The sequence below is a fragment of the Oncorhynchus kisutch genome, unplaced genomic scaffold (assembly GCF_002021735.2).
Source record: "Oncorhynchus kisutch isolate 150728-3 unplaced genomic scaffold, Okis_V2 scaffold3385, whole genome shotgun sequence".
NCBI classification, from domain to species: Eukaryota; Metazoa; Chordata; class Actinopteri; order Salmoniformes; family Salmonidae; genus Oncorhynchus; species Oncorhynchus kisutch.
In genome coordinates, this window is record NW_022265330.1 from 42,501 (window position 1) to 55,000 (window position 12,500).

Consider the following 12,500-nt stretch of genomic DNA (forward strand, 5'->3'; position numbering starts at 1 on the left):
CTGGGTTACCATCGACCGACAGGCCTCAGACAGTAGTCTGGGTTACCAACGACCGACAGGCCTCAGACAGTAGTCTGGGTTACCAACGACCGACAGGCCTCAGACAGTAGTCTGGGTTACCAACGACCGACAGGCCGATGAATGAAGTACGGTTACAGCTGCCAGCCCGGCCTCCCCTGCCTCTCCTGCCTCGCCTCCCCTGCTCCCTGCCTCGCCTCGCCCTGCCTCCCCCTGCCTCCCCTCACCCTGCCTCCCCTGCTCCCCTCACCCTTTAATAACCATGACTGTAATGGGAGGAAAGGTTGTTGTGTTTATTTAGCTGTAATGTTAATGCTACAGAACGCCAGCATCCATGTAGTTTTCTTTATCATGTTAGCATTCAGTCTTAGCGGGGCCAGTACCTCTCTATGTCTCTGTCGTGTCTCTCTATCTCTGTCTGTCTGACTCTCTCTGTCTCCTCTCTCCCTTATTTGAGGATGTGAAACAGCTCAATATGTGTGCTGCACTCTGCCTGTCTCCCTCATTGATATTCTGAGGCTGTTTGTACTGCTGTGATGCCTGCTTTCGGCAGTGGGCCTGGAGAGCAGTCTCCCCTCAATTTCACCACCTCTATCTTCCCCTTCTCTGTCTCTCTCTCTCTGCCCTTCTCTGTCTCTCTCTCCTCTGCCCTTCTCTGTCTCTCTCATCTCCTGACCCTCTCTCTCTCTCATCTCTCTCCTCTTCTCTGGCCCTTCTCTCTCTCTCTGGCTCTCTGCCCCTTTCTCTCTCTCCTCTCTCTCTCCTGCCCTGCCCTTCTCTCTCTCTCTTCTCTGCCCTTCTCTCTTCTCTCTCTCTCTGCCCTTCTCTCTCTCTCTCTTCTCTGCCCTTCTCTCTCTCTCTGTCTCTCTCTATCTCTCTCTCTCTCCTTTCTTCCCTTCTCTCTCTCCTCTCTTCCCTTCTCTCTCTCTCTCTCGCTCTCGCTCTCGCTCTCTCTCTCTCTCTCTCTCTCTCTCTCTCTCTCTCTCTCTCTCTCTCTCTTCTCTGCCCTTCTCTCTCTCTCTCTCTGCCCTTCTCTCTCTCTCTCTCTTCTCTGCCCTTCTCTCTCTCTCTGTCTCTCTCTATCTCTCTCTCTCTCCTTTCTGCCCTTCTCTCTCTCTCTGTCTCTCTCTCTTCCCTTCTCTCTCTCCTCTCTTCCCTTCTCTCTCTCTCTCTCTTCTCTTCGGTCTTTCTCCTCTCTCTCTTCCCTTCTCTCTCTCTCTCTCTCTCTCTTCCCTTCTCTCTCTCCTCTCTTCCCTTCTCTCTCTCTCTCTCTCTCCTCTCTTCCCTTCTCTCTCTCTCTCTCTCCTCTCTTCCCTTCTCTCTCTCTCCTCTCTTCTGTCTCTCTCAATTCAATTCAATTCAAGGGCTTTATTGGCATGGGAAACATGTGTTAACATTGCCAAAGCAAGTGAGGTAGACAACATACAAAGTGAATATATAAAGTGCAAAACAACAAAAATGAACAGTAAACATTACACATACAGAAGTTTCAAAACAGTAAAGACATTACAAATGTCATATTATATATATATATACAGTGTTGTAACGATGTACAAATGGCTAAAGGACACAAGATAAAATAAATAAGCATAAATATGGGTTGTATTTACAATGGTGTTTGTTCTTCACTGGTTGCCCTTTTCTCGTGGCAACAGGTCACAAATCTTGCTGCTGTGATGGCACACTGTGGAATTTCACCCAGTAGATATGGGAGTTTTTCAAAATTGGATTTGTTTTCGAATTCTTTGTGGATCTGTGTAATCTGAGGGAAATATGTCTCTCTAAATGGTCATACATTGGGCAGGAGGTTAGGAAGTGCAGCTCAGTTTCCACCTCATTTTGTGGGCAGTGAGCACATAGCCTGTCTTCTCTTGAGAGCCAAGTCTGCCTACGGCGGCCTTTCTCAATAGCAAGGCTATGCTCACTGAGTCTGTACATAGTCAAGGCTTTCCTTAATTTTGGGTCAGTCACAGTGGTCAGGTATTCTGCCGCTGTGTACTCTCTCTCTCTCTCTCTGCCCTTCTCTCTCTCTCTCTCTTCTCTTCGGTCTTTCTCCTCTCTTCCCTTCTCTCTCTCTCTGTCTCTCTCTATCTCTCTCTCTCTCCTCTCTGCCCTTCTCTCTCTCTCTCTCCTCTCTGCCCTTCTCTCTCTCAATTCAATTTAAAGGGGCTTTATTGGCATGGGAGTGTTTACATTGCCAAAGTTAAGTGAAAAACTAAAAATAAGACAAGAAAAACCAACAAAGTGAGTTAATCAAAACAAAGACAACAACCAGACATCAACACAGACAACAACCAGACATCAACACAGACAACAACCAGACATCAACACAGACAACAACCAGGCCATCATCCCGGAGTCTCCTCTTCACTGTTGACGTTGAGACTGGACAGAGGAACTCTGCCTAGAAGGCCAGCATCCCGGAGTCGCCTCTTCACTGTTGACGTTGAGACTGGACAGAGGAACTCAGCCTAGAAGGCCAGCATCCCGGAGTCTCCTCTTCACTGTTGACGTTGAGACTGGACAGAGGAACTCTGCCTAGAAGGCCAGCATCCCGGAGTCTCTTCTTCACTGTTGACGTTGAGACTGGACAGAGGAACTCTGCCTAGAAGGCCAGCATCCCGGAGTCTCCTCTTCACTGTTGACGTTGAGACTGGTGTTTTGCGGGTACTATTTAATGAAGCTGCCAGTTGAGGACTTGTGAGGCGTCTGTTTCTCAAACTAGACACTCTAATATACCCTTCCTCTTGCTCAGTTGTGCACCGGGGCCTCCCACTCTTCTTTCTATTCTGGTTAGGGCCAGTTTGCGCTGTTCTAAGAAGGGAGTAGTACACACTGTTGTACGAGTCATTCAGTTTTTTGGCAATTTCTCGCATGGAATAAATAGCCTTCATTTCTCAGAACAAGAATAGATTTAAAGGCTTTAATTGCATCAAGAGGTTCCTCCTCTGTAATTTGACCTTCACGTGAGTCTTTCTGTACAGATGTTAATTTTACATTAAAAACAAATCCCTAACTGACATTTTTTTATCGTTTTCTGCTATATCAATAAGAAAAATTGTTAACTTCCATTTGAATACACAATGCAACTGCTCTGCTGCCAGAAACAGTTTGGGCCTAATGGTGCCTCCCTTTCAGACGGGGAAGTGTTGGGCCTCCCTTTCAGATGGGGTAGCGTTGGGCCTCCCTTTCAGACGGGGAAGTGTTGGGCCTCCCTTTCAGACGGGGTAGCGTTGGACCTCCCTTTCAGACAGGGAAGTGTTGGGTCTCCCTTTCAGATGGTGAAGTGTTGGGACTCCCTTTCAGACGGGGGTAGCGTTGGGCCTCCCTTTCAGACGGGGAAGCGTTGGGCCTCCCTTTCAGATGGTGAAGCGTTGGGCCTCCCTTTCAGACGGGGAAGTGTTGGGTCTCCCTTTCAGATGGTGAAGTGTTGGGCCTCCCTTTCAGACGGGGGGTAGCGTTGGGCCTCCCTTTCAGACGGGGAAGCGTTGGGTCTCCCTTTCAGACGGGGAAGCGTTGGGACTCCCTTTCAGACGGGGAAGCGTTGGGCCTCCCTTTCAGACGGGGAAGCGTTGGGCCTCCCTTTCAGATGGTGAAGCGTTGGGCCTCCCTTTCAGATGGTGAAGCGTTGGGCCTCCCTTTCAGATGGTGAAGCTTTGGGCCTCCCTTTCAGACGGGGAAGCGTTAGGTCTCCCTTTCAGACTGGGAAGTGTTGGATCTCCCTTTCAGACTGGTAAGTGTTGGGCCTCCCTTTCAGACTGGGAAGTGTTGGGCCTCCCTTTCAGACTGGGAAGTGTTGGGCCTCCCTTTCAGACGGGGAAGCGTTGGGTTTAACGGTGCCTGCCTTTCAGACGGGGAAGTGTTGGGCCTCCCTTTCAGACGGGGAAGCGTTGGGTTTAATGGTGCCTCCCTTTCAGACAGGGAAGCGTTGGGTTTAACGGTGCCTCCCTTTCAGACGGGAAGTGTTGGGTTTAACGGTGCCTCCCTTTCAGACGGGGAAGCGTTGGGCCTCCACTACCATTACTGGACCTTAAGTCCACCTTGAAAAATGTTGCATTTGCTGCTGTGGCTTGCCTTTCTCGGACAGTTTTTCAACTGTTGGCGACCACGATTCTCTGTCTTTCTCTCTGCCTCTCTCTCTCTCTATCCTCTGTCTCTCTCTCTCTATCCTCTGTCTCTCTCTCTCTATCCTCTGTCTCTCTCTCTCTATCCTCTGTCTCTCTCTCTATCCTATCTCTCTCTCTCTCTATCCTCTGTATCTCTCTCTCTCTCTCTCTCTGTCTCTCTCTCTATCCTCTGTCTCTCTCTCTATCCTCTGTCTCTCTCTCTCTATCCTCTGTCTCTCTCTCTCTATCCTATCTCTCTCTCTCTCTATCCTCTGTATCTCTCTCTCTATCCTCTGTCTCTCTCTCTCTCTCTCTATCCTCTGTCTCTCTCTCTCTATCCTCTGTCTCTCTCTCTCTCTCTCTATCCTCTGTATCTCTCTCAATTCAATTCAATTCAAGGGCTTTATTGGCATGGGAAACATGTGTTAACATTGCCAAAGCAAGTGAGGTAGATAATATATAAATCTCTCTGTCTCTTTCTCCTGCTGCCTCTCCCGGTGGTTAATTAACCAGAGGAGTCTATCTCAGCAGTGTAAATCATCACTGCTGCTCAGGGACCTGTGTGTGTGTGGTGTGTTGTGTGTGTGTGTGTGTGTGGTGTGTGTGTGTGTGTGTGTGTGTGTGTGTGTGTGTGTGTGTGTGTGTGTGTGTGTGTGTGTGTGTGTGTGTGTGTGGTGTGTGTGTGTGTGTGTGTGTTGTGTGTGTGTGTGTGGTGTGTGTGTGTTGTGTGTGTGTGTGTGTGTGTATATATACACATGCAGTATAAGGAGATACCTGTAGAGTGGTGGGGGGGGGGGTGACCTGTTGTGTTGGCTAACCACACGCACACACACACCCGTTGTGTTGGCTAACCACACACACACACACCTGTTGTGTTGACGCTAATCTCTACACAGAATCCATCAACTTCCTCAGTCAACTTTTATAGGATGTAATAAATGTCTCAGCTGTAATCAACATCTCGGGGACCATGGCAACACACGCTTCCCTCACTGCAGTGGTAGGAGCTTCACTGACCCCTCTGGTCTAAAATAGTGCACTATGTAGGGAATAGGGCTCTAAAGTAGTGTACTATGTAGGTAATAGGGCCCTGGTTAGACGCAGTGTACTATGTAGGGAATAGGTTAGAGAGAGTAGAGTATAGATGGAGTTTCTACCATTGGATTGGTGGATTCATTGGCTAGAGGGAGTTTCTACCATTGGATTGGTGGATTCATTGGCTAGAGGGAGTTTCTACCATTGGATTGGTGGAGTCATTGGCTAGAGGGAGTTTCTACCATTGGATTGGCTGATTCATTGGCTAGAGGGAGTTTCTATCATTGGTTTGGTGGAGTCATTGGCTAGAGGGAGTTTCTACCATTGGATTGGCTGATTCATTGGCTAGAGGGAGTTTCTAGCATTACTAAATGAACCCCTGTGTGTATTTTTGGTCGATTGGGTCTCTCTGTCTGTCTCTGTCTCTCTTTGTCTCTCTCTGTCTCTCTCTCTGTATCTCTCCCACAAATTGTTAGTTCACATGTTCTGACAATTCTATGACTTGGTCTCTATAGCAACAGCACTTCAAGCTGGGGAGGGGAGGGAGGGGAGATGAGAGGCCAGAGGGAGAGCTGCTTGTCTGAGTCTCTTGGGGTTCATCAGGGGTGAGAGGCAAACAACATCCTCACAATATCCCTTATAAACCTGACTAAAACACCCTCACAATATCCCTTATAAACCTGACTAAAACATCCTCACAATATCCCTTATAAACCTGACTAAAACATCCTCACAATATCCCTTATAACCCTGACTAAAACATCCTCACAATATCCCTTATAAACCTGACTAAAACATCCTCACAATATCCCTTATAAACCTGACTAAAACATCCTCACAATATCCCTTATAAACCTGACGAAAACATCCTCACAATATCCCTTATAAACCTGACTAAAACATCCTCACAATATCCCTTATAAACCTGACTAAAACACCCTCACAATATCTAGACTAGACTGTCTTTCTCTCTGAGAACCAATCAGGTTCACTGGTGTCTGAGAGAGACAGAACTAGGCTGTCTTTCTCTCTAAGAACCAATCAGGTTCACCGGTGTCTGAGAGAGACAGAACTAGACTGTCTTCCTCTCTGAGAACCAATCAGGTTCACTGGTGTCTGAGAGAGACAGAACTAGGCTGCCTTTCTCTCTAAGAACCAATCAGGTTCACCAGTGTCTGAGAGAGACAGAACTAGACTGTCTTCCCCTCTGAGAACCAATCAGAGAGGGTAATTGCTACACAGCAGTTGCATGACAGCCGTATGTTCTGTTCTGGTGGGTTCCTCTTATTTGAAGATAAATGTTGTTTTGGGTTCCAGATTGAACACCTAGCAGAATGTGTCTGGGGTTGTCTCCTGGCTCCCTTTAGTGATGTACTACCCCATAGGGCCCTGGTCTAAAGTAGTGCACTACATAGGGTGCCATAGGGCCCTGGTCTAAAGTAGTGCACTACATAGGGTGCCATAGGGCCCTGGTCTAAAGTAGTGCACTATATAGGGAATAGGGTGCCATAGGGCTCTGGTCTAAAGTAGTGCACTATATAGGGAATAGGGTTCCATAGGGCTCTGGTCTAAAGTAGTGCACTATATAGGGAATAGGGTGTCATTTGGTACACAGCCTGTGTGCTGTGGAGATGTGATGAGGACAAGCGATGAGGAGATGTGATGAGGAGAAGCGATGAGGAGATGTGATGAGGAGAAGCGATGAGGAGATGTGATGAGGAGAAGCGATGAGGAGATGTGATGAGGAGAAGCGATGAGGAGATACGATGAGATGTGATGAGGCGATACGATGAGGAGAAGCGATGAGGAGATGTGATGAGGCGATGTGATGAGGAGATGTGATGAGGAGAAGCGGTGAGGAGATGTGATGAGGAGAAGCGATGAGGAGATGTGATGAGGCGATACGATGAGGAGAAGCGATGAGGAGATGTGATGAGGTGATGTGATGAGGAGATGTGATAGGATTGAAATGAAAGTACTTCATGCGTGGGTTACAAAAGAGACATGTATTCTGGAAACAGCTTTTCACAGAAGTAATGCAGCGATGGGAATCAGGGATATTTTAGTTCCTCATTAACTACTACTGTTGTAGGTTACAGGACTGTTAAGGGGTATTTAACCTTTAACCTTTTTGGAAATGTATTTTATGCTCATTCTTATCCTAGAATTGAAAGCAAAGCATAGACCTGAACTACATAGCACTTCCCATGGCCATTCTCAATGGATCTTTAGTTCAGGACTAGCCTTAATCTGTTCACAATCTTCCTGTGCATTACACATGCAACCTAACAGCCCTTGACTTGGACCCAACTGAGGGAAGTGAGAAGAAAGAGGGAGGGGGAGGGAGAGAGAGGGGGAGAGAGAAGGGAGGGGGAGAGGGAATGAAATAATTGAGGGGAGGGGAGAGGGAGAGAGGGGAAGAGAGAGGGGGGGAGAGAGGGAATGAAAGAATGAGAGGGGGGAGAGAGAGGGAGGGGGAGGGGAGAGAGGGAGGGGAGGGGGAGAGGGAATGAAATAATTGAGGGGAGGGGGAGGGGAGGGTGAGAGAGGGGAAGAGAGAGGGGGGGAGAGAGGGAATGAAAGAATGAGAGGGGGGAGAGAGAGGGAGGGGGAGGGGATAGAGGGAGGGGAGGGGAGAGAGGGAGAGGGAGGGGAGGGGGAGAGAGGGGGGGAGGGGATGAAATAATTGAGGGGAGAGAGGGAGGGGAGGGGGAGAGAGGGAGAGGGAGGGGAGAGGGAATTAAAGAATTGAGGGGAGAGAGGGAGGGGAGAGAGGGAGAGGGAGGGGATGGGGAGAGAGGGAGGGGAGGGGGAGAGAGGGATGGGGAGAGAGAAGATTGACTAAATTATTAAATCGCTATTAAAATTCATTCAACACAGTTGCCTGAAATGCCTTAAAAGGTGTTGAATATTTGATTGTTCTCCGTATATAGATTTGGGGGTTTTGCTTCAGAATTAAATGGTTTGTTTTTGACATTTTGCACCATTTTCTAACAGACATGTTATGAACAGGAGATAAGAGTGAATGTTTTATCCAACAGGAGGGTTTACCCTGGCTCTGTTAATAGACATGTTATGAACAGGAGTGTCTAGTGTTTACCCTGGCTCTGTTAATAGACATGTTATGGACAGGTTCTGTTAATAGACATGTTATGAACAGGAGTGTCTAGTGTTTACCCTGGCTCTGTTAATAGACATGTTATGAACAGGAGTGTCTAGTGTTTACCCTGGTTCTGTTAATAGACATGTTATGAACAGGAGTGTCTAGTGTTTACCTGGGACAGGTCCTGTCCTGCTGTTCATATACAGGAAGACAGTGTGACAGACTGATCCTGTCCTGCTGCTCATATATAGGAAGACAGTGTGACAGACTGATCCTATAATGTCTGCTGCCAGTCACTCTGATCAGTCAGGTTACGTCTCAAGATGGCACCCTATTCCCTATGTAGTGCACTACCAGGACCCATAAGGCTCTGGTCAGAAGTAGTGTGGCTGTACTCTGGCTCTAGCAGGAGGCTGGCTGTAGCAGGAGGCTGGCCTCTACTCTGGCTGTAGCAGGAGGCTGGCCGGAGAGAGGGGAAGAGAGAGGGGGGGAGAGAGGGAATGAAAGAATGAGAGGGGGGAGAGAGAGGGAGGGGGAGGGGAGAGAGGGAGAGGGAGGGGAGGGGGAGAGGGAATGAAATAATTGAGGGGAGGGGGAGGGGAGGGGGAGAGAGGGGAAGAGAGAGGGGGGGAGAGAGGGAATGAAAGAATGAGAGGGGGGAGAGAGAGGGAGGGGGAGGGGATAGAGGGAGGGGGAGGGGAGAGAGGGAGAGGGAGGGGAGGGGGAGAGAGGGGGGGAGGGGATGAAATAATTGAGGGGAGAGAGGGAGGGGAGGGGGAGAGAGGGAGAGGGAGGGGAGAGGGAATTAAAGAATTGAGGGGAGAGAGGGAGGGGAGAGAGGGAGAGGGAGGGGATGGGGAGAGAGGGAGGGGAGGGGGAGAGAGGGATGGGGAGAGAGAAGATTGACTAAATTATTAAATCGCTATTAAAATTCATTCAACACAGTTGCCTGAAATGCCTTAAAAGGTGTTGAATATTTGATTGTTCTCCGTATATAGATTTGGGGGTTTTGCTTCAGAATTAAATGGTTTGTTTTTGACATTTTGCACCATTTTCTAACAGACATGTTATGAACAGGAGATAAGAGTGAATGTTTTATCCAACAGGAGGGTTTACCCTGGCTCTGTTAATAGACATGTTATGGACAGGAGTGTCTAGTGTTTACCCTGGCTCTGTTAATAGACATGTTATGAACAGGAGTGTCTAGTGTTTACCTGGCTCTGTTAATAGGCATGTTATGAACAGGAGTGTCTAGTGTTTACCTGGCTCTGTTAATAGACATGTTATGAACAGGAGTGTCTAGTGTTTACCCTGGCTCTGTTAATAGACATGTTATGGACAGGAGTGTCTAGTGTTTACCCTGGCTCTGTTAATAGACATGTTATGAACAGGAGTGTCTAGTGTTTACCCTGGCTCTGTTAATAGACATGTTATGAACAGGAGTGTCTAGTGTTTACCCTGGCTCTGTTAATAGACATGTTATGAACAGGAGTGTCTAGTGTTTACCCTGGTTCTGTTAATAGACATGTTATGAACAGGAGTGTCTAGTGTTTACCCTGGCTCTGTTAATAGACATGTTATGAACAGGAGTGTCTAGTGTTTACCCTGGTTCTGTTAATAGACATGTTATGAACAGGAGTGTCTAGTGTTTACCTGGGACAGGTCCTGTCCTGCTGTTCATATACAGGAAGACAGTGTGACAGACTGATCCTGTCCTGCTGCTCATATATAGGAAGACAGTGTGACAGACTGATCCTATAATGTCTGCTGCCAGTCACTCTGATCAGTCAGGTTACGTCTCAAGATGGCACCCTATTCCCTATGTAGTGCACTACCAGGACCCATAAGGCTCTGGTCAGAAGTAGTGTGGCTGTACTCTGGCTCTAGCAGGAGGCTGGCTGTAGCAGGAGGCTGGCCTCTACTCTGGCTGTAGCAGGAGGCTGGCCGGCCTCTACTCTGGCTCTAGCAGGAGGCTGGCTGTAGCAGGAGGCCGGCCTCTACTCTGGCCGTAGCAGGAGGCTCGCCTGCCTCTACTCTGGCTGTAGCAGGAGGCTGGCCGGCCTCTACTCTGGCTGTAAGAATGGTCGGCCTCTACTTTGTAGCAGGAGGCCGAGCTCTACTCTGTAGCAGGAGGCTGGCCGGACTCTAATCTGGCTGTAGCAGGAGGCTGGCCGGACTCTAATCTGTAGCAGGAGGCCGCCCTCTACTCTGGCTGTAGCAGGAGGCCGCCCTCTACTCTGGCTGTAGCAGGATGCCGGCCTCTACTCTGTCCCCTCATTATAGCCTAGTTGATGTTATTCCTGATTACTTTAATCTGTTGATGGAAGTAGGATGCATTTAATTGGTTTAATCTGGGGGGAAATAACTCCAATCATTGATCAGCTAAATGTGTTGTTTTGAAGAAAGAAAGAGGCACCAAGAAACAGTCATTATTTTCTGTTTATTTCAATGATGTATCGTATCTCCTGTGTGAAGTAGTTGTCCTTTTCACAGTCAGTCAGTTATACTGGCAAGATGAACCTCTAGAGCTGGGATCCTCATGGTCTGTTTGATCAGAGACAGAATAACTGAGAGGAAACAAGAGTCCCCTCAGCCAGCTGGTTCTGAGGCTCAGTTCACTAACCCAAACCAACCCCATAGAGCCTCAGGACAACACTCAGCCAGCTGGTTCTGAGGCTCAGTTCACTAACCCAAACCAACCCCATAGAGCCTCAGGACAGCAGTCAGCCAGCTGGTTCTGAGGCTCAGTTCACTAACCCAAACCAACCCCATAGAGCCTCAGGACAGCACTAAGCCAGCTGGTTCTGAGGCTCAGTTCACTAACTCAAACCAACCCCATAGAGCCTCAGGACAGCAGTCAGCCAGCTGGTTCTGAGGCTCAGTTCACTAACCCAAACCAACCCCATAGAGCCTCAGGACAGCACTCAGCCAGCTGGTTCTGAGGCTCAGTTCACTAACCCAAACCAACCACATAGAGTCTCAGGACAGCAGTCAGCCAGCTGGTTCTGAGGCTCAGTTCACTAACCCAAACCAACCCCATAGAGCCTCAGGACAGCAGTCAGCCAGCTGGTTCTGAGGCTCAGTTCACTAACCCAAACCAACCCCATAGAGCCTCAGGACAGCAGTCAGCCAGCTGGTTCTGAGGCTCAGTTCACTAACCCAAACCAACCCCATAGAGCCTCAGGACAGCAGTCAGCCAGCTGGTTCTGAGGCTCAGTTCACTAACCCAAACCAACCCCATAGAGCCTCAGGACAACACTCAGCCAGCTGGTTCTGAGGCTCAGTTGAGGGAACAGGCAGACAGAGAGACATCTTTATGTCTCCAGACTCTCTGGACTAGATGAGCTAAATGGTAATGAGGCCCAGTTGAGGGACCATGGAGACATCTTTATGGTCCTGTTTGTCTCCAGATTCTCTGGACTAGATGGGCTAAATGGTACTGAGGCCCAGTTGAGGGAACATGGAGACATCTTTATGGTCCTGTTTGTCTCCAGATTCTCTGGACTAGATGGGCTAAATGGTAATGCTCTTATTATCTGATCTATTAGAAACTGCAACTCCCTTGTCTTTACTGCCAAAGGGCCCCGTTGTTGCACATGGAAATAAAACGAACCTATAGAAATGGAAGGTTCTGAGACGTATTGACAGTTTGACTGGAAGGTTCTGAGACATATTGACAGTTTGACTGGAAGGTTCTGAGACATATTGACAGTTTCACTGGAAGGTTCTGAGACATATTGACAGTTTGACTCGAAGGTTCTGAGACATATTGACAGTTTGACTGGAAGGTTCTGAGACATATTGACAGTTGAAGGTTCTGAGACATATTGACAGTTTGACTGTAAGGTTCTGAGACATATTGACAGTTTGCCTGGAAGGTTCTGTTGATTCCAACAGTCCAGTATTTTCCCTCCCTCCAACCCAGCTGGTCGTTAGATTGGGACAGTAAAGGACACCATGTTGATTCACCATGTTGACTCCAACAGTCCAGTATTTTCCCTCCCTCCAACCCGGCTGGACGTTAGATTGGGACAGTAAAGGACACCATGTTGATTCACCATGTTGACTCCAACAGTCCAGTATTTTCCCTCCCTCCAACCCGGCTGGACGTTAGATTGGGACAGTAAAGGACACCATGTTGACTCACCATGTTGATTCCAACAGTCCAGTATTTTCCCTCCCTCCAACCCGGCTGGTCGTTAGATTGGGACAGTAAAGGACGCCATGTTGACTCCAAC

General features: G+C 48.4%; 2 protein-coding genes across 2 annotated transcripts in view; one reads left to right on the forward strand and one right to left on the reverse strand.

The window, feature by feature from the left end:
• The window catches only part of LOC109881603 (centrosomal protein of 89 kDa), a 73,508-nt gene that overhangs the window by 29,936 nt on the left and 31,072 nt on the right, over nt 1-12,500 (forward strand). The window lies entirely within an intron of this gene.
• Nucleotides 11,483-12,500, reverse strand: part of LOC109887528 (E3 ubiquitin-protein ligase RNF182-like) — an 18,108-nt gene continuing 17,090 nt past the window's right edge. The window contains exon 3 of the mRNA XM_031820449.1: nt 11,483-12,500. This exon is cut by the window's right edge and continues 992 nt beyond it. The gene's annotated coding sequence lies outside the window, so the exon portion shown is untranslated.